General features: G+C 43.7%; 1 long non-coding RNA gene across 1 annotated transcript in view; it reads left to right on the top strand.

Moving 5' to 3' along the window:
* Positions 1 to 20,939, top strand: part of LOC141989582 (uncharacterized) — a 105,703-nt gene that overhangs the window by 59,895 nt on the left and 24,869 nt on the right. The gene's annotated exons all lie outside the window — the stretch shown is intronic.

The following is a 20,939-nucleotide window of genomic DNA, read 5'->3' as shown; positions in this document are numbered from 1 at the left end:
ATGGTCACTTTGGCTGCTGTAGGAGCCCCAGTTTTTCTGTTATAGGGGAGGAATAAACTGTTATTATCCTGATTATGTGAATCAAGGACAGTGGAACTGTACTTGGCCTTTTGTTATGATGGAGGGACTCACCATCAACTAAGGAGCACTCGCTAGGCAAGGGTCATGGGTTCCAAAACCCAGTGAAGGGGGAGAGGTTGGGGATAAGTATTAATACTTGCTGATATGGGCCCCCTGGTGAGGGCCTTACATGCTAATTGCACTTCCTCCTCTCTCTACTGTGGAATATCAGAGTTAATTTTGATTCCCTTAGGAGTCTAGTTACAGGCTGCCGAGCTGAATTCACTTTGGGCCAATGGTGCACCAGTACTGAGGCTCCCCTACTACAAGCTGAAATCACAAAAGAGCTAAACTTACTAAGAGCTGAAATCACTGAGTGTTGTGTTAAGTAGTGGGGGAGCCTGAAGATATATGACGGAGCAGTTTGCGGGATGGCGAGCAGAGCAGAGCGGCTGGTGGAGCATTGCAGTTTGCGGGACGGCTGGCAGAGCATTGCAGTTTGTGGGATGGCGAGCAGAGTGGCTGGTGGAGCAGAGCAGTTTGTTGGATGCCTGGAGCAGCTCATGGGGGCGGCTGGCAGAGCGGAGCCCCATGGAGAGGTGGGGCAATCGGCTTTGAACCACGTAAGGTGCCCCTTAAACCCCTCCTCCCCCCCATCTCCACCCAGGTTGGGAGGTAAAACTCTGCAGATAAGCTTTTGAACTTTGGGGCTACCTTGACCAGGGACAGAGACTTTTGGGTGTTGGACTTTTGGGACTTTGGGTTGCTGGACTCAAGAACCAAAGGGAAAGGACACGCCCCAATTTGCTTGGGGTGGGTTTTTTGCTCATGGGTTGTGTTATGAATCCTATTGGTGGTGTTTCCCCAACATAATGCCACATGGTTTCTCTCTGTTATTAAAAGGCTTTTTGCTATACTCAGACTATGTGCTTGCGAGAGGGGAAGTATTGCCTCTTGGAGGCGCCCAGCGGGGGTGGTATATGTTTGTCCCAGGTCACTGGGTGGGGGCTCGAGCCGGTTTTGCATTGTGTTATTGGAATGGAACCTCTAGATACTGAACCCGGCCCTTGTTGCTGCCAACTCTGACAGACAGAAGGGTTACATATATATTTTTGTTGGAACGTGAATAATGCAAATTCACTTCCGATAGCTTGATTTCCAAGATTTTTTTCTTTATTATTTACATGTGCTGTGATTTCACAATCTGGCCATCTGGGTTGTATGAAAGGCAGAGAAAGGTGTGTTCTATGCTCATACTGATGATAAAAGTAGGGCATTAGCTGCGGATTTAGCAAAGAATAAGGCCAAAGCATTAAAACAGTGAGCTGCTGTGGTGATTACCTGCTTACATAGAGCAGTGTGTGTGTGTGTAGGCGCGAAAACAGGAGACAGAGCAATGTAGGTAGGTGGAAAAGAGGCTTGTGAAAACAAAGCATATCAGATGTGCGGGGCATGGCATTTCTGTACTGGGAGCCTGTTGCTGTTTCAATGTTGAGGAAATCTAGTCTCTGCTAGCTACTGCCTAGAAATCTCTTCCCCACCCCCCCAAAAAACCCAAAGTGATTCAGACGCTTGTTTTTTCTTTTAAAGATTTAGTTTGAAATAAGAGATTATCTTAATATGTTTAGCATTTAACTGGTGCCTGCAAGCTAAGACTTTCAACAACTGGCAAGTGTGTTCTGCAACTAAAGCTTTTTCGTCTTTCCCTCTGTTAAATCAAAATGAAATTTTAGAAAACTGACTTTGCTGCTACTTCTCTGTTCCATGCTTTTTTTAAAAAAAAAGCCCAACAACAATTACCTGGCCTTATTCATCCTTGTCTTTTTATATCTAATGGATATTAATTGCCCAGGTTATTGTCGCACAAGACTAGAAATTCCAGCATGCTGATTGGCCAGCAGCCATAGCTGTATATTGGATACCTTTATTTTATGTCGTGATATCACCAAAACCATTAACTCATCTCCACTTACAAAGGCTATTGTCCAATCAGAACACAGGCATCCTCTGGTGTTTCACATTTTCTAACTATGTATTTTTCCCTGTACCATGAGCAAACCATGTACTTTTAGCCTGGATAACTTTATCTTACATTAAGGAAAACCACCACCAAAGAGAACAAGTGTAAGAATCTGAGTGAGAGCACAGTGTGGTGTTCCCACTAATGGCCATCTTGACTTGACTCAGTGTACTGCCCCCAGCAGATAGTCTGTACCAGTTTTCAAGGTTCAACGGTCTGGGGGTAAGAATAGGAGAGCTAGGAAAAACCTTAGGTTAACAACCCTTCTTTAGAGAGAGATCAGAGATCCATTCAACTGCAGAATCAAGGGAAAGAGGGAAACTTCTCTTAAGATGTAGAGAGCAAGTTCAAACAGGTTCTGGGGAAATATCCACCACACAGCTCCTCCAGCAAGCTACTATGTGACCAACCAATAAATCATAACTGAGAGGTATTATATCATCAGAACAAATACTTGTTGGTTAGTCCCACCTCACTCTCACGAGGCTTGTCTAGGAGCTCCTCGATGCTTCTGGCTCTACAAGTCGGTGGTTGCTGCCCAGAGCAGATGTATCTAGGCTAGGAAAACTCATGTATTTTTAGAATAGATCTGTTGCTCTCAATATATATGGTGGTACTATCCGGCACAAGAATATATCTTTTGTTTGTTTGTTTTCCTATAGAAAAAAACCCCAATTTTTCAGCTTTTCATATCTAAAAAACTTAGATTTGTACAGCCTATGTTGCAATCCCAGCAACATGTGACAGAGTGAGTCATGCTGTGACTCCACAGACACTTTGTCTCCAGCCTCGTGCCTACCGGTGTGCACAAGGCACAGTGACGTCCCAGCATGACATGCTCCCCCTGTCGTGTCTTATTGCATAAATATAGGTCAGCCAGACAGCATGGCTCCAGTCTGGAAAATCTCTTCCAGGAGTCAAGCTTCCAACCTCATAAACGTGGAATCTGTCAAGCCCGGGAACACAAGAACCCCAGGCCACTATTAGCCAATATGATGCCGATAAAAGACTCTATAAACCAAACCATGATAAATAATTTCACAAGTAAAGCAGCAGCATTGTAGTGCTTGGTTTGGAGTTGAAAGCCCCTGTAATGTGCTGCCAGAGGGTATTAAATACTATCACTGTGTTTGAGGCAGTCCCTTTTATAGCATTTCATTCTGCCTTTGGCATAGGGAGAGAAAGGGAGCTCTTTGTTCCTACACACCCAGACTGAAACTGGAAAGCTATCTCTGCACTGTTCTAGGACTGACTTTTTCTGAGCATGCCGCAGATTTTAGTGGTTTCTCTTTCTCATAAACGTGCCACACGCATTACATTATCTGTATTAAAGATCAGCTGTTGGCTAATCCTCACTATATGCTTACAAACACCATTTACATATAGCATGATAGTTAAGATCTTTACGTCCATGCCAGGCAACTAAATACTCTGCTGGATAAACTGCACGGAAAGGATATCAGAAGCTTCCCATTGAAATATGAAGAGGTGATTGTGACTGGTTTAACTCAAGCTCCCCCTACCCCATCCCCCTTTACACCACCATCAAAAGTATTTGTGATAAGAACATAAGAATGACCATATTGGGTCAGACCAATGATCCGTCTAGCCCAATGTCCTGTCTTCCAATAGTGGTCAGTGTTTCCCTCTTCAGAGAGAATGAACAGATCAATTATCGAGTGATTGAGTTATCCACTGTCATCCAGTCCACGCTTCTGGCAGTTGGAGGTTTAGGGACACCCAGAGCATAGGGTTGCATCTCTGACCATCTTAGCCACTGGTGGACCTATTAGCCATCTTCCATGAACGTATCTCCTTCTTCTTCTTTTTTAAGCCAGTTATACTTTTGGCCTTCACAATGTTCCCTGGCAATGAGTTCCACAGGTTGACAGTGCATTGTGTGAAGAAATGATCTGGGAGTTTACATCTGATTTAAATCCCCCAGTTACCAATGGTGGTTTAGGAGTATTTGAGTCTTGTACAAATCCTTTCCAGCCATCTCCACAGCCCCATTGTGGGACATGTGGAAAGAAGCTTGGTATCGCACAAGAAGTAATCATACTCTAACTGGTTATACAGAACAGAGACATTAGTGGAATAGTAGCTTTCAAACACTATTTTTCATTTTGTGGACCATTTCGTTAGGAACTGTTCCTCTTGTGGACTCATCTGCCCTTCTGATCTGTTGCAGCCAAATCATTGTGTGTTCTCAGAGCCACTGAATTATTGCTTAAGTTGGTCCTCCTTGGAGATATCCAAAACAACACTAATTATTAATTATTTTCATAATAAAAATGTATTTGCTATTTTTGTTTCCATAGTTATTATGGCTGGATTTTTTTTTTTTAAACATCCGGTTTCCTTTGGCAGAAATGTCTAAGTCTTCCTTTTGGCTTCTGCACTAGTGTCAGCTCTCACTGCTGTTCCAAAATGGGCTGTTATACAAAAAATCAGTGTCACAAGATTTATGACCCTCCCAGTTTAGAAACTAAGAGGGGTGTAAAATCAACAATTTTTCTGAAGAAGAGTGGATCCTTATCAGGCTTGGGACAACCCAGCTGATCATTTAAAGCTGTTGCCATTGGCTATAGAAACGTTTCTTGTCAAAACTGTCACTTCCAATTGATATTATACAGTTTACAGTGGAAAGTTAGGGTAACTTTAAAAATGGAAGGGCCTGATTCTGACCCTGAATTTGTGCATTACTCCAATTAAGAGGGCTTAGAGAGAAGACAATTCCCTTAGTTTAATAAAACAGTCCTTTAGGATGAAATTCACCTTGGTCCTCACCTAGCTCCAGGGAAGCTAATGGAAAGCCTTCTGTTGACTTAAATGGGAGTTGATCAGGTTTAAATGATGTATAGAGTCTTATAGGAATCTTCCACACTGGAATGTATGTCAACTGATTGAATTGGTCTATTCTGAGGTGCTTATTTAAATATTTGTCGTCTGAGCACCGGGTGGCTGGGGATATCATTGCATGCAATATTGCAAAAGGTCACCTATAACATTGACATACTAATAACATTCCAGATGAGATGACTACACTTCCAAGGTCAGAACTGGTTCTCCTAGGGCCAGAATGCAATACTATATCCTTATTTAAGTTGAATAGTTGGCACCTTACCACCTGAGAATCCCCATTGATCTTAATGGGACTACTCAAGGAGTAAAGTATTACTCAGCACAACTAAGGGTATTGCAATCAGATCCTGAATTAAGAGTTTGCATTATAAACTGGTCACATCTTAGTGTTCTCCTGGCTAAATGAAAGGCAGCAGCAATAAACCAACAGGAAAGAATGATCTGCCTCCAGTTCTATGAACGGCACGACCAGATTTCCTTTGCATTTAATAAAAAGGCGATTAAAACGCTTGACATTGAATGAAACGTTTCGTTTTGCATTGAATGAAATGTTTCGTTTTACCCAACACTATTTTTTCCCCAGTGATTGTTTTTTGTTTTTTTGTTTTGCCAAGAAAAAACAAAACCCTTTGCTTTTGGTTGATCCTAAATTACTTTTTTTTCCATTTTACTGGGCAAACCAAAAAATGGGGATGAATTCAGTCAGCTGCACAGCTCTGCTCCATACAGGGGTCTTGCCCGTGTGGAGCTGGTTACAAGACTAGGGCACGGTTGACTTTGGACAACCTACATGTGGTGTCTAGCCCTCAACTCCCACCTGATATGCAAGACGATACCCACCCCCTAACCCCCCGTCACCTTCCTCTAGTTTCTAACCTTCAGTTAGTTGTCTGCTACTTGATATTAGCTCAAAAGAGGTGTAGAACAGACATCCCCCAGGGTAGCCATGTAGTCTGGCACATGATACAGTAGGCAACAGTCTAGATGATACACGCCACGTTCACTTGCCAACTTGGAAAAGGACAAAATCCTTTTCCAGAAATGTAACTGCATGTGGTGATATTAGGCACTGTGAACTTGGTAAGCATGGGTGGATGGTGGAGAGGGATAAATGTGCCGTATAAAGCCACCTTCATGGCCCGCAGCTACCTATGGGAGCATTACAGGATTGGGGAGACTCCTTCAGAAGGAACCCCTCCCGGTCCTTTGAGTGAGGTTTGGGACTTCAGCTGCTTGAGTGGTTTGCAGTATGTGGCTGGCTGGGATGGGACTTGCTGCAATACATCGCTGGCACTGAGCCTTCTCTTTGGATTGGCTTTCAGTGGAGTTGCTTATTTGGGGAAGAATTAATGGTATAAAACTTGTCAGTGGGGCAAAAGATGTCAAAAAGCCATGCTAGTCTAATACCAGCCTGATATCCAGTGCTGAGGCAGTTGGGGGAGAGTTTCTCCGGGAGCTGGTGCCATGAGGGAAAAACGAGAGCCCTCCCTGGACATCCAGGGGTCACGAGGAGGGAAGGAAAAACGTCAGGATGTTGTATTAAAGCACATCTGTCTGCAGTCTGGAATGGCGAATACATTTTCAGGCACTCTTAATTAAGCTACAGTGTTTAATATTGAAGTAAATGGGAGCATGATTATTGACCCCAATGGGGCCAGGATTTCAGCCCTGATTTCTGACAGCTTTGGTGGTTTTGCATTCAACTCATCATGTTCTCTAAATACAGATTTATTTTATTTTATTTATTGACTTTCTTCTTATAGTTAAGGAAAAACATATTCCTTAACTGTGGATGGGAAAAGTTGTTGTTCAGATAAGTCATTCCAGTCTCCACAGGATAAATACATATTTTGACTTTTTAGTTTTGTTTTTCTTGCCTGAATACGTTTGAATGAGGATTATATCTGCTTTACTAGGCCATTTTTTGCCTGATGGGCTGCACTGAGGCAATAAGCACAAGGATCCATTATGTTAATTTCGTTGCCCACAGATGTGGAGTCACACCATGATGAATTGAATTTCACATGCAAAAAGAGTACAGATTTTCTGTTCCTGTAGTGGCTGATATATTAACCTCATTTTTTTTAATTTTTATTTTTTGTTCTGCTATCTCAAAGGCAATTCATAGAATATCAGGGTTGGAAGGGACCTCAGGAGGTCATCTAGTCCAAGCCCCTGCTCAAAGCAGGACCAATCCCCAACTAAATCATCCCAGCCAGGGCTTTGTCAAGCCTGACCTTAAAAACCTCAAAGGAAGGTTCCACCACCTCCCTAGGTAACCCATTCCAGTGCTTCACCACCCCTGTAGTGAAAAAGTTTTTCCTAATATCCAACCTAAACCTCCCCCACTGCAACTTGAGACCATTACTCCTTGTACTGTAATCTGCTACCACTGAGAATAGTCTAGAACCATCCTCTTTGGAACCCCCTTTCAGGTAGTTGAAAGCAGCTATCAAATTCCCCCTCATTCTTCTCTTCTGCAGACTAAACAATCCCAGTTCCCTCAGCCTCTCCTCGTAAGTCATGTGTTCCAGTCCCCTAATCATTTTTGTTGCCCTCCGCTGGACACTTTCCAATTTTTCCACATCCTTCTTGTAGTGTGGGGTCCAAAACTGGACACAGTACTCCAGATGAGGCCTCACCAATGTTGAATAGAGGGGAACGATCACGTCCCTCGATCTGCTGGCAATGCCCCTACTTATACAGCCCAAAATGCCATTGGCCTTCTTGGCAACAAGGGCACACTGTTGACTCATATCCAGCTTCTCGTCCACTGTAACAGCTAGGTCCTTTTCTGCAGAACTGCTGCCTAGCCATTCGGTCCCTAGTCTGTAGCAGTACATGGGATTCTTCATCCTAAGTGCAGGACTCTGCACTTGTCTTTGTTGAACCTCATCAGATTTCTTTTGGCCCAATCCTCTAATTTGTCTTGGTCCCTCTGTATCCTATCCCTACCCTCCAGCATATCTACCTCTCCTCCCAGTTTAGTGTCATCTGCAAACTTGCTGAGGGTGCAATCCATAATTCAACCATATTATGCAAAATTACCCCCAAAAATCTCCGTTTTAAACAAGATGAGCAATTAGTTAAGACTCAAGCAGGAGATCTCTGAAGGGATTCTCATTTGCATCTTCCAAAATCTCTCTCTCTTCCCCCTCCCCGCCGAAATAACCAAACCTTTCCCCTGCCCCCAACTCAACCTAGAGCTGAGGCCTTAATTTATCATTTGCTTTATCTTTTGAGGTGTTTGTCTAAAAGATCTGCTCTAGGAATAATTTTGGGGAAGTTCTATGGCTTGTGTTATACAGGAGGTTAGACTAGTTGATCACAATAGTCCCTTCTGGCCTTGGAATCTGTGAATCTGTTTCCAGCTAATGGAATGTCACTTGTTTGTATCACAAGGCTGGGGGCTTGGACAGCGGGTTTGAGTATGTTTCCAGAGACATCTTGCCAGCAACAGACCTGCCTTAGGTCCACTTCCAAGCTCCTCTGTGTTTTGGGGGATGTTTTTTGTCCCTGGGTGGCCCAGTCCACTTGGAGAGTTGGCCTTAGATACTCTTGTGCCCCAGTTGCAGCTGGATATAGTAGAAGGGCACAGATATGGCGGGAGGGGAATTTCTGGAGGCATTTTCACAATCCAAATGAAAGCTTTGGGATTTCATTTACCAGAAAATGAGCTGATACAAGTGTGTGTTCTCCCTGCTTCAGATATCATTGGTGTTCTAGGACAGGAGGAAGGTGAAGTAGTACAAAGATGTGGAATTGGGGAGGCAGTCTGGCCCATGATATTTTCTAAAGTAAAAAGAGAGCTATCAGTGAGAAAGGGCTTTAAAAAGACACCAATTATTTCTAACCTGTGTAACTGAAGTTAGGCTCCTAAATCCCTATTGAAGCACTTGTATAAAAATGGCTTGATTTCCCCCCCTCCCCCCTGAAGTGCTGAATACCCACAAAACTCACTAAAGTTCATGCAAACCACTGGAGTTCAGCAGTTTTGAAAATCAAGCCACTTTAATGCAGGTGCCTAAATATGGATTTCGGAGCCTAACTTTGGGTTAGAAAATGTTGCCCTGAGAATCTGTTCCTCATCAGTACTTGAGATGGAGGACTGACATGGGGAAAGACTTGTACGAGTGTTTATAGTAGGGATTGTGGGAGAGACTTTTACCCACCCATGTGGGAGACTGGAAGTAAAACTTCCAAAAAGAACCTAAGTCCCATGTTCAAAAGTGATGTAGACACTTAGGCGCCTAAGCGTATTTATAAAATGGGATTTAGATTCCTTAAGTCACTGAACATATGTTTACTCAGCAAAAAAAAAAGGGAACACCCCAAACCTGCAGCATCAAGTCTCAGAACCTGGGTCACTTGACTTGGGCATATGGGCCTCATGCTACTGGGCTAAAAATAGCAGTGTAGACATTTTGCTTGGTGCTGGGACTCTGAGACCCTTTGCCCTGAGGCAATGTGTGTGGGAGCATGCAGAGTCACACGCCCCCCCAGATTTGCTGCTTGGCTTGCACTGAGCATGCTCACACAGACTGAACATGCTCCGTAACACTGATGAAGTCTGCTGCCCTCACTTTGCTCCCCCCGGCCCCACACTATCAGCAGGCACGGGTTGTCTCTGCCCATCTCTTTGGGTTTCAGAGCATGGGTTCTAGCATGAGCCTGAACATTCACACTACTATCTTTAACCCTGTAGCACAAGTCCAAATCAGTTGCCCTGGGCTCTCGGACTCGCTGCTGTTGGGGGCGGGGTGTTCTGTGTAAATGTACCCTTGTGTGCTTTCGAAAATGTTACCCATGTTTTCTTAGAATGGCAGCCAAAGGAACTGTTTGAAATCTGTGCCAGATTTCCAAATATTGGGCTAGATTCTTAGCTGGTATAAATTGGCATAGCTGATGGAGCTGGTGCCTTGGATTAAAGAATGTTCCCAGTTTTTTCTTTTGCAAGCCTAATACTCTTCTCTGGAGCATGAACATGGGCGCCACTCCGGATCTGCTCTGTTATTGCTGTCTGACACCACTACATGTGTCTGAGAACAGTGCCTAGAAGACAGATTGCAAATGCCCTGGAGGAAATCACTGCTCTCAAGCTTCATAGATGACAAAATATCATGTTAGCTCTGCTTGGGAAAGAATGTTTTTTTCCACACCTTGGATCAGAAGCATAACACTGTAGGGGAATATTTGTATTTCTTTCTCATCTCAAACACTCTGAAATATAATTTCTCTGTAATTGCAGAGAGTCTGTCCAGATTTCTGTTTGCAATGTTAGATTTATGACTGCACACTGTATCTTCTGTAAAAAACAGTGAGTCATACCCACAGCTGATGTAAATCAGCATAGCTGCAGTGACTTCAATGGGGCTACACTGATTTGCACATAAAGACCTGAAGACCTTGCTAGGGTTTTTTAGTTACTTTCTAAAGGACATGAATGCTTGCTTTGATGGGTTCTGGTGTTAGGATGCTAGTCATGGCTCTCCTTTGTCCTCCATCTGTTCTGCTAGTAGACATATCCTTTTCCTTTATTTAAACGTGGGCGCACACAAGTCCCTAACTCCTGGCTGTCTTTCTCTAATAGATGTTGGACTTGTCTGGAGATGGTGCTGCAGGCATTGGTGTATGGCTTCTTCCCACTTCCTCTTTCAGGCTGGCTGAGGAAGGACAGTGAAGGTTCGTCCACACTGTTATCTGCTTCTCTCCATTCCATCTCCTCTTCACCTGAGAATCCCCTGGCAGGCCCCATTCATCCCTGTGTTCCAGGAGCGTCTGCTTGTATCAGTCAGGGAACGAGGCCGCTGGTGGCTGAAAGACCACCAGAGCGAAGCTTACAGTGGCACTTGCGCACGAACAGCATAACCTATAAAGCACTAGCTGAGGAGGGCACATGTCCAAGGCATTGCGCTGACTCCGCAGATCCTGGCTGCAGGCTCTGCCAGTGGCGTTTGTATGGAGCCCAAGGCAGAAACTAAAGCTGGTCTCCCCTAGCATGACCTCCCATGGAGGGCAGTGGTGCAAACACAGCCTGACCTCCTCTTTGTGGGTAAATCCCTGAGGTGCAGCTGGTCTAGCTGGAAGGGGGGTGGGTGCAACTTTCAGTTCTCTGCACCAGCTGGGCTGACCCTAGGCTGGCATCTGAGCCCAGCCAGCAGGAGGCAGAGTATCCCTTTGAGGCACTGCCTTGGCTATTGAGGGCATGTCTATGCTGCAGCTGTGATCATGCTTCCCCGTGCAGGTATAGGGACATGGGCTAGCTCTGCTCAAGCGAGTGCACTAAAAATACCACTGTACCTTGGGGGTAGTACAAGAGGCAGCTTGGGTTAGTCCAAACCCCCGAACCCTCCCGCACTCCCTGGGCACGTACTCGGGTGGCTAGTCTGAGCTGCTGCCGAGCTACCTGGGCTGCACCACTATTTAGAGCACTAGTTAGAGCAGAGCTAGCGCACGTCCGTCTACCTGGGCTGGGAAGCATGATCACAGCTGCAGTGTGGGCATACCCACAGTGTAAATGTCACTCAGCCATTGCTTGGGCTACACACTGCCACTAGTGGGACTCAGGGTGGGGGAAAGGATCCACTCATCTTGATCCCGTTGTAGGCTCGGGGCCTAAGAGAGTCCCTCTCCCCTGCGATCAAACTCACCTTATGGCTGCTACAGCAATGAAAACATGGAAGACCAAGCATTTGGCAGCCCAGCCCCCAGTTCTGGAACAGAACTTCTCCTGCAATGCGCTGCACACTCCAGCAGCTTTGCCTTCCAGTAAGATGAATTAATGCATTTTAAAAATTCTCTTTTCATTTTATGCTAAAGAGGTTTTTTTTTAAAGTCCTTGATGTGGCAATAAATGTAATATATGATTCTGGGTACATGGGCGGGGGAGTGGGGAAATAACTTCCATATTTCTCATTAACTTGCAGGAAGACTGGATTGATTTCTGCCCCCCCACCCCCGCACCCATGGGGAATGATTCCAGGCTACCGGTGCATATTTTTCTTTTATATTTAATAACACTATTTTACATTTATGTAGCACCTTTCGTCCAGAAGGATCCCAAGGTTCTTGACAAAGTACATATAGCACCACTGAAATGTAGCCACCTATGGGATGGAAGGTGGCACCTAGGTGAGCTCCTGGGGTTAGATCGTCACTGGTGCAAGCTGGCATAGCTCTCTGAACTTCGACGGAGCTACACCAACTAAAGATCTGGTCCTTGGTTCGTAGAGTGGTGTAGAACAGTGCAAAGAAGGGAAATGTAAATGTTTTAGGATCACTAGGAAATGAGATGCGAAAGGTGATTTATTATAACAAGGATCCTACAGAATTGGTTGTAGGTGTATGGTAAGAGCCGTGGACTCTTCATATCCTTGAGTGCTCTCATTCCTTGAGGTTGACAGTTAAACCTGTATCTGAATTTGTTCCTGTAAATTATTACAGACAGACTCCTAAGCCCCTGGGCATTCCCACATTCAGTTGTGTCTTTGCCAGCAAAACCAGAGCTTCTTTAATCTCTTCTTTCTTCATTAAATTCACAGCTTTGGTAATTTTACAGATATTGTAGAATTTGGCTATGTTCCATCCCATGGAATCACAAGGCAGCAACATTGTTTAAGCATCATATGGTTTTCGACAAAGTCAGGCTTCGGATCCAACCTAAACAGCTTAACATTATCAAAAAGCCCAAGCCGACTATAGCAATAACAATCTCTGCTTCCTTTCCATAAGTTGTATAACACGAGGAGGAAAGCTTTCAAACTGGGAAGGCTGCTGTGATCCTGAACAGGGGTTGCAGGGCTGAAGAAAGCCCTTTGTACACTCTCATTACTTTCTTAGGACAAGAAGCTTCCACCTGGGCCACAAAGGAAGTCCAAGGCCAGGTCTGGTTTCACTTAAGATGTCTAAGAATACAGAACAGGTTTTCTTCATATTGTTTCCATATAAGATTCATTTATTTGATACTTAGGATTTAATGAGGTCTTGCAGAGAATTCTACATGCCTTCAAGCTGGAAAGCACTTGATTGTCTCCATTATTCAGTGTATGTTGGCTTTTCCAAAGATTAAGTATTCCTGGCCCCACCTAACGTGATCCATGCAAACTTTATTGGAGTACAGTGAATATATTTGGCATGAGTGTTTTAGTAAGACAGGGAATGGGGAGGAGGGAGACAAGCCTTGCTGAGTGTACAGAGCAAGAGTAGAAAGATAGCAAATGAGTTTTGAACTCTCCCACTGAAATATATTATAAATTTCAACAGCTGATGAGTAACATTGCATGGAATGGCTTCCAAAATGAAGCAGGAGACTAGAGATAGTGTTTGTGACAGTGCCTTGTAGTGATCAGAAATGATTATCCTATTCCTGCTATGAATCTAACAGTTGGCCAAGGACTCTGTCCTGAGTAATAGCAATCAGCAGACCAAATGCTTCACACACATCTGCATTGCATTTGGATAACAACAATTAGACTGCTACAGCTGCATCCCTGTTGACAACAATAGAAACCTTAGACACAGAGGCTCTTGCTACTCCCTGTATCTTCCATTGAGAGAAGGGGTGGCAGAGAGGTGCTTGAAAGTAGCAAGATGACACTTGTTGAAGCCTTCACATCATCTCTTCTATTTACTTTACTTTTCTAGATTCACCATTTTGTAATGAAAGACTGTAACCTACAAAGACCTAATAAACAAGGTGTGTCTGATGTTGAGAATACTGGGATCCCAACTTACAGATCAACTCGCACTTTAAAAAATCAACATTGTCTGTTAGATGGGGAAGCACTGAGATACTGAAGTAAACAAAACAAAAAAGCCTAAAACTTTGCTCTACAAAAGCCTTGTTGACAACTTATTGGAAGATGAAAGTGTTCAGAGGTGCTAAGACTGTGTTCGTTTGCCATCCAGGACTAAATAAATCTTTTTTGCACATTACTTCTGCTAATGAAGTGACAAAACCACCCAGCTGCAGCATTTCCCACCAAGCTGCTAACTAGCATTTGATAGAGGGGAAGGCCATGTTAGGAAGAGAGAGAGCCAGGGGTGCTGGAACAATTTGTATTGTGGAGGTGCTGAGAGCCACTGAACCAAACTGTAAACCCTGTATATGATGGAAACCATTTTACATCAGGGTGCTGCCGCATCCCTTCCCCCCCCCCCCAGCACCCTTAGTTCCAACACCTATGGAGAGAGCTTGGTACTGAGGAGGGGGTTATCCCTGCAGATTGCCAATAGGTCAATCAACAAAGAGGCCCTTTACTTCAAAGCAGATCACAGAAACCTAACCTTGATCAAATGGGCTAGGTGAAGAAAGGTGGGGTGCTGAAGTGGATCTTTTTCATCGTTTCTGTATTGGAACATGTGTGCTGATTTTGAGGGGGAATGGGAGGGTTGTGCAAACTCTACGTTAGCACTGTGATAACAACGCTGACCCCTACAGGCAATGGTGGAAGCATTCTGCACTGTCAAACATGACATCCTTTGGGTGAGATGTGAATGAAATACCTTCTGTTCATTGTAGTCCAACTGACAACTGGAGATCATATGGGTTAGTTTAAAAAAAAGTTATGAGAGAACCTCAGTGCTAATGCCAAAGTTCCAAGCAAAATGTGTTCTGACCTCAAAGCTGTGTGTGAGGTGTCCACCATCACAAGTGCTGCATTGTTGTACTTATTTAAAGGTACGAAATGCCCATTCAGAGGCCTGGGGACTGTCCAATCACCAGACAAAGATCTCCCCCTGCCACCTGCACAAACTGATCCTGTTCTATCCACCCCAAAACTCTCCTCAGCTCTTCCACTCCCTCCACACCTGCCAGCCTCTGCATCTGAAGAAACCAGGGAAAACAGTAAGCTGTGTAATGTCCCTGTTAGGTTTCCAAATGCAGATGAATGGGTTGAACATGAGTATCAGAATCAAGGACTCCTCACCAAGGGATGTCTACCATATCCTTGAGCCTCCTCACCAAGGGATGTCTACCATATCCTTGAGCCTCAAGCTAATAGGCCCCTAGTTTCTTACCATACATCTACACTGCCAGCTGCAGTGTAGATGTATGGTAAGAAACTAGGGGCCTATTAGCTTGAGGCTCAGCCCGCCACAACTGTTGTAGTCTCTAAGGTAGCCAGAACGAATGCATTTAGGGCTTTATAGGTTAAAACCAACACCTTAGAGTCACTGGGATATTAACATGTAAGCGCTGCAGATTGTGGACTCGCTCTGGGAAATTAGTACTTAACAGGTGGGCACTTCTGCTTCAGTTGTAGTTTCCAAATGGTTTTAAGGTGTGTTAGATTTGCCTGACCTCAAGGTGACCAACACCCAAATAATTGTGGTGAGGTCCACATCCAAAAGAGACCAGTTCAGACTTCTCAACAAATGCAATGAGAATAAGAGATATGGTTGCCCAAGAACCATCTGAACATCAGAAGCAGCTGGGAATCCAGCATAACAAACAGTGGACATGCCTGCTTCATCATTGGGGTGAATATAATCTCTACCACTTCTCTTGATACTCACATAGAATCATAGGACTGGAAGGGACCTTGAGAGGTCATCTAGTCCAGTCCCCTGCACTAATGGCAGGACTAAGTGTTAGACCATCTCTGACAGGTGTTTGTCTAACCTGCTCTTAAAAAAAACCTCCAATGATGGAGTCCATGTCTAGTTGGCAGCCGGTGTCAAGTGGAGTGCCCCAGGGGTCGGTCCTGGGGCCGGTTTTGTTCAATATCTTCATAAATGATCTGGAGGATGGTGTGGATTGCACTCTCAGCAAATTTGCAGATGATACTAAACTGGGAGGAGTGGTAGATACGCTGGAGGGGAGGGATAGGATACAGAAGGACCTAGACAAATTGGAGGATTGGGCCAAAAGAAATCTGATGAGGTTCAATAAGGATAAGTGCAGGGTCCTGCACTTAGGATGGAAGAATCCAATGCACCGCTACAGACTAGGGACCGAATGGCTAGGCAGCAGTTCTGCGGAAAAGGACCTAGGGGTGACAGTGGACGAGAAGCTGGATATGAGTCAACAGTGTGCCCTTGTTGCCAAGAAGGCCAATGGCATTTTGGGATGTATAAGTAGGGGCATAGCGAGCAGATCGAGGGATGTGATCGTTCCCCTCTATTCGACACTGGTGAGGCCTCATCTGGAGTACTGTGTCCAGTTTTGGGCCCCACACTACAAGAAGGATGTGGATAAATTGGAGAGAGTCCAGCGAAGGGCAACAAAAATGATTAGGGGTCTAGAGCACATGACTTATGAAGAGAGGCTGAGGGAGCTGGGATTGTTTAGTCTGCAGAAGAGAAGAATGAGGGGGGATTTGATAGCTGCTTTCAACTACCTGAAAGGGGGTTCCAAAGAGGATGGCTCTAGACTGTTCTCAATGGTAGCAGATGACAGAACGAGGAGTAATGGTCTCAAGTTGCAATGGGGGAGGTTTAGATTGGATATTAGGAAAAACTTTTTCACTAAGAGGGTGGTGAAACACTGGAATGCGTTACCTAGGGAGGTGGTAGAATCTCCTTCCTTAGAGGTTTTTAAGGTCAGGCTTGACAAAGCCCTGGCTGGGATGATTTAACTGGGAATTGGTCCTGCTTCGAGCAGGGGGTTGGACTAGATGACCTTCTGGGGTCCCTTCCAACCCTGATATTCTATGATTCTATGAGTTTCCACAACCTCCGTAGGCAATTTATTCCAGTGCTTAACCACCCTTACAGTTAGGAAGCTTTTCCTAATGTCCATCCTAAAGAGCCCTTGCTTCAATTTAAGCCCTTTGCTTCTTGTCCTATCATCAGAGATTAACAAGAACATTTTTTTTTCTCCCTCCTCCTTGTAACAACATTTTATATACTGGAAAACTGTTATCATGTCCCCTCTCAGTCTTCTCTTCTCCAGACTAAACAAACCCAGTTTTTTTCAATCTTTCTTCATAGGTCATGTTTTCTAGATCTTTAATCATTTTTGTTGCTCTTCTCTGGGCTTTCTCAATTTTGTCTACTACTTTTCTGAAATGTGGTGCCCAGAACTGGACACAATACTCCAGGTGAGGCCTAATCAGCATGGAGTAGAACAGAAAAATTACTTCTCGTATCTTGCTTACAACACTTTGCTAATACATCCCAGGATGATGTTTGGTTTTTTTGCAACAGTGTTACACTGTTGACTCATATTTAGCTTGTGATCCACTATGACCCCCAGATCCCTTTCTGCAGTACTCCTTCTTAGGCAATCATTTCCCATTTTGTATGTGTGCAACCGATTGTTCTGTCTTAAGTGGAGTACTTTGCATTTGTCCTTATTGAATTTCATCCTGTTTTCATCGGACCATTTCTCCAGATCATTTTGAATTTTAATCCTATCCTCCAAAGCACTTGCAACCCCTCCCAGCTTGGTATCGTCCGCAAACTTTATAAGTGTACTCTCTATGCCATTATCTAAATCATTGATGAAGATATTGAACAGAACCGGACCCAGAACCGATCCCTGCGGGACCCCACTCATTATACCCTTCCATCATGACTGTGAACCACTGATAACTACTCTCTGGGAATGATTTTCCAACCAGTTATGCACCCACCTTATAGTAGCTCAATCTAGGTTGTATTTTCCTAGTTTGTTTTACGAGAAAGCCATGCGATACGGTATCAAAAGCCTTAATAAAGTCAAGATACACCACATCTACTGCTTCCCCGCATTCACAAGGCTTGTTACCCTGTCAAAGAAAGCTATCAGGTTGGTTTGACATGATTTGTTCTTGACAAATCCATGTTGACTGTTACTTTTCACCTTATTATCTTCTAGGTTTTTGCAAATTGATTGCTTAATTATTTGCTGCATTTTCTTTCCGGGTACAGAAGTTAAGATGACTCGTCTGTAATTCTCTGGGTTGTCCTTATTTCCCTTTTTATAGATGGGCACTATATTTATTCTTTTCCGGTCTTCTGGAATGTCTCCTGTCTTCCATGACTTTTCAAAGATAATTGCTAATGGCTCAGATATCTCCTCCATCAGTTCCTTGAATATTCAAGGTTGCATTTCATCAGGCCCTGGTGATTTGAAGACATCTAACTTGTCTAAGTAATTTTTGACTTGTTCTTTCCCTATTTTAGACTCTGATCCTATCTCATTTTCACTGGCATTCACCATGTTAGACGTCCAATCGCTACCGACCTTCTTGGTGAAAACCAAAACAAAGAAGTCATTAAGCACCTCTGCCATTTCCACATTTTCTGTTATTGTCTCCCCCCCGCCCCTTATTGAGTAACTAGTCTACTCTGTCCTGGGTCTTCCTCTTGCTTCTAATGTATTTGTAGAATGTTTTCTTGTTTTCTATTAGAAAAGGAGTACTTGTGGCACCTTAGAGACTAACCAATTTATTTGAGCATAAGCTTTCTTGAGCTACAGCTCACTTCATCGGATGCATACTGTGGAAAGTACAGAAGACGTTTTTATACACACAAACCATGAAAAAATGGGGGATTATCACTACAAAAGGTTTTCTCTCCCCCCACCCCACTCTCCTGCTGGTAATCACCCATTTTTTCATGCTTTGTGTGTATAAAAACATCTTCTGTACTTTCCACAGTATGCATCCGATGAAGTGAGCTGTAGCTCACGAAAGCTTATGCTCAAATAAATTGGTTAGTCTCTAAGGTGCCACAAGTACTCCTTTCCTTTTTGCAAATACAGACTAACATGGCTGTTACTCTGAAACTTGTTTTCTATTATGTCCCTAGCTAGTTTCATCTCTTTTAGTGCCTCGGCCTTTCTAATTTTGTCCCTACATACTTGTGTTATTTGTTTATATTCATCCTTTGTATTTTGACCAAGTTTCCATTTTCTGTAGGACTCTTTTTTTTGAGTTTTAGGTCATTGAAGATCTCCTGGTTAAGTCAGGGTGTTCTCTTGCCATACTTCCTATCTTTCCTACACAGTGGGATAGTTTGTTCTTGTGCCCTTAATAATGTCTCTTTTGAAAAGCTGCCAACTGTCTTCAATTGTTTTTCCCCTTAGACTTGCTTCCCATTGGATTTTACCTACCAACTCCCTGAGTTTGCTAAATCTGCCTTCTTGAAATCCATTATCTTTATTGTGCTGTTCTCCCTCCTACCATTCCTTAGAATCATGAACTCTATTTCATTATCACTTTCACCCAAGTTGCCTTCCACTTTCAAATTCTCAGCCAGTTCCTCCCTATTTGTCAAAGTCAAATCTAGAACAGCCTCCTCCCCCCCTCCCCCCAGCAGCTTTCTCCACCTTCTGAAATAAAAATTTGTCTCCAATACATTCCAATAACTTGTTGGATAATCTGTACCCCGCTGTGTTGTTTTCCCAACGGATGTCTGGGTAGTTGAAGTCCCCCATCACCACAAAGTCCTGTGCTATGGATGATTTTGTTAGTTGTTTAAAAAAAGCCTCATCTAACCAGGAAGAAGAGGTGGGTGGTCTGTAGTAGACCCCTACCATGACATCACCCTTGTTCTTTACCCCTTTTATCCTTACCCAGAGATTTTCAACAAGTCTGTCTCTTATTTCTATCTCAACCTCACTCCAAGTGTATACATTTTTAATACATAAGGCAACACCTCCTCCCTTTTTTCCCTGCCTGTCCTTCCTGAGCAAGCTGTACCCTTCTATACCAATATTCCAGTCATGTGTATTATCCCACCAAGTCTCCATGATGCCAACTATGTCATAGTTGTGTTTATTTATTAGCATTTTGAGTTCTTCCTGCTTATTCCCCATACTACTTGCATTAGTATACAGACATCTAAGATACTGATTTGATTTCTTCCTCCTTCCCCCCGTTGTGTCTCATCTCTCCCTTATTTCTGCTATAACATCCCATGCTCCCCCCAAATTCTGACCCTTTTCCCAGGTCTCCATGTTTTTGACTTACCTGTGGGCTTTGGTCACCTGCTAATAATCATTAATGACTGATGTCGCCTCAGTCAGCTCCTTAAGTAATTTTTTTTTTTTTTTTAGTTTCATATCATTGAAGAGCTCTTGATTAAGGCAGGGTGGTCTCTTGCCATGCTTCCTATCTTTCCTATGCAGTGGAGAGTTTGCTCTTGTGCCCTTAATAATATCTCACTGGAAAATTGCCAACTCTCTTGAACATCTACCACAGCAGCTTTTATAAAGCAGTTTAGGATTCTGCAAATTGAACTAAACCCCTTTGTTACATCGCTGCAACTTTAGTCAACATGTGTGACTCCAGTTATAACTGAGCGCAGAATCTGGCCCTTTGAATATTGAAAGCAAAGAAGGAAGGCAAATTTTATTCTGTATGTATTATTCATTTGATTTCCACTGTGGAAGAAGAGCTAATAAATGTGACTTAAATACACTTTAATTAGGTGTGTGCTTTAAAAGTTCATATTGCATTTTTCTGAACTCCTCATGCTGTCACCAGTCAATCTGGTTGGGTTGTATTAGGAACACATTACTAACACATTACTTACCACTATATTTTATGCTTGTTGCAGATGTTTGGCTTGAACACAGAGGGGCCCTTGTATCCTGGAAACAGCAGCCAGCCTCTAGTGCCAGCTGCATCGGTCTCCTGTTGGTGTGTAACTGCACTGCACGTGTATTGAGAAGTCCAATATTTGAGGATTAAATGTAGCTGCTTACAGCATCAGGGTTGGCCTCTCTCTGGTTTGGCTGCTAGAAAAGGAAGAGAGGCACTGGGACCAGTAGCCTCACATCAGATAATTTTGCATTTGCAAAGCAAATAGAGTCCTATGAAATCCAGCTGGGCCAGGGAATAAACCTCTCAATCGCTTCAGATACCTTATCTAGAAGGTATGCCTAGGTTAGAGCATGGGGGGGGGGAGGGGGGGCAGGGCAGGGGAGAGAGAGAGGGTTTCTGTCGCTAGGTGCTTTGAGTTCTATAGGTAGAAATAGTTATATAGGACGAGTGTTGTTCTTCTAAGATTGACAGCCTAGAGCACTTGGCCTCGAAGAACAGTGATGTTTGAGTGAGGATGC

This window comes from Natator depressus, chromosome 6, assembly GCF_965152275.1.
Source record: "Natator depressus isolate rNatDep1 chromosome 6, rNatDep2.hap1, whole genome shotgun sequence".
Classification (NCBI taxonomy): Eukaryota; Metazoa; Chordata; order Testudines; family Cheloniidae; genus Natator; species Natator depressus.
This window is presented reverse-complemented; position numbering and strand designations above follow the sequence as displayed.